At 47.7% G+C, this 1632-nt stretch overlaps 1 protein-coding gene across 1 annotated transcript in view; it reads left to right on the top strand.

The window, feature by feature from the left end:
- LOC104537507 overlaps positions 1 to 1632 on the top strand; it is a 20386-nt gene that overhangs the window by 8212 nt on the left and 10542 nt on the right. The gene's annotated exons all lie outside the window — the stretch shown is intronic.

Here is a 1632-nt window from a genome sequence, read left to right as displayed (position 1 = left end):
CGCGGCCCTTTACTGCCCTCCGCGGAAAAGCCCCGGGAGTCGGCTGAGGCGCTCCGGGGCCTTGCTGCCCTGTGGTGCCTCTCCGCGCCCGGCTGCGGGGCTTGGGCTGGGGTGACCGGGGATGGGAGAGGCTCATTCTCACCGCCCTGGTCTGCGAGTAGTCTATGGCGAGGGGCCGGGAGGGTCAGCTCTGAGCTGCCCTGCTCTGCTTCATGGGGCCCAGCTGCATGGGGCGCGGAGCAGGCCGGGGGAGCTGTAGGTGTGAGGCTGGGGCTGTCAGCCCCGGGCTGGGGTGCTGCCTGTTGTGGGCTTAGAGGTGCAGGTGAGCCCTGCCCTGCTTGACAGGTGCCGATCCCCAGGGTATCCTGAGCCTTTCTCTGCTTCTCCCAAAGCAGTCGGGCTTCCTCTGGCTCCCTGGATGTTTCAGGAGAATGCCTTGCATCGCTTTGTATCAGTTGTTTTATTGCTGTAGTTAATAAATGGTCTGCTCGCAGGAGTCTATAGCCCTCCTCCATCTGTACGTGTTAGTGACTAATGTATAAATTGAAGGGAGATAATGTCACCCATCTGCTGCAGCACTGTGCTGTAACAGCGAGATCGTGCTAGGTGTGAGCTTGAAGCAGGTCTTTGGTTGGAGAAAGCTGTTGTTTTAAGATATGATAAGCACCAAAATTCTCAGGTTTGCTGAGAACCAAAGGTGTTTTGGATTTCTGAACTAAATATGTCCAGTTTTGGTCTCTGGCTGCTCCACCCTGTTAAGAATTGGGTATGTTTAATTTGTAATAAAGTAATTAATGCATGTATCAGCTTGTCATTGATTTTGGGACTATGCTATGTCAAAGGTGTGTTACAGAAGCATATCCTCAATAATATTTCCCTGCAGAAACTCCTGGTAATCTACTATTTCAGACTTGACATTAAAGTCTTTGTTTTGTGAGTTAGTATCAAAAGACCAATTCCTCCTGGGGCCAGAATAGTGCTGCTTGATCCTTGTGGTCTGCTTTTCATTCACTTCTTTTAATGAAAAAAATGGCCAAGTTAATGACTTTAATGACTACACAATTATGAATGGACATTTAAGTTATTAATAGATCCTTAACGCTTTAAAACTTCCTGCATATTTTTCTCATAATTTGATTTAATAGAACACTTTCCTTTCAAATAATCCTACGGCCTTTTTTATTTTAGCTTAAGAAAGAAAATGCAGTTCTCTAAGACTGCTAAATCAAATGTCCACACTGATGCTGTGCACTCAAGCACCTGCCTGGCAGCCACAGGTGCTTTCCATCATGTGTGAATGGCAGTTTCTGCTTGGTCATGCTGAAAGCCCCTTTGGTTTTATAGTGTGGATTTGTTGCCTCTAAACTTTAAAGTATTACATAGGGAAAAGGATTAGGGGACAGGTTTGGTGTCTCTTGGGCTCCCTTCCACTTACATCTTTTGCAGTGTGATGAGTGCAGTTCCTGCAGAGCTGGGTACCGTCCATGCTGACAGATGTTGTACTGCTGCTGAGCTGGAGTTGGAGATTGTGGAAGAGCTCCGTGGCTGTCAGTTTGGAGAGCTGTCTAGACCTTTCTCTCTGTCTTTGCCCTGCCGTTCTCAGCTGAGTAGTTCATCTTATCTCTTACAACA

Source organism: Mesitornis unicolor, unplaced genomic scaffold, assembly GCF_000695765.1.
Source record: "Mesitornis unicolor isolate BGI_N332 unplaced genomic scaffold, ASM69576v1 scaffold6143, whole genome shotgun sequence".
In the NCBI taxonomy this organism is placed as follows: Eukaryota; Metazoa; Chordata; class Aves; order Mesitornithiformes; family Mesitornithidae; genus Mesitornis; species Mesitornis unicolor.
This window is presented reverse-complemented; position numbering and strand designations above follow the sequence as displayed.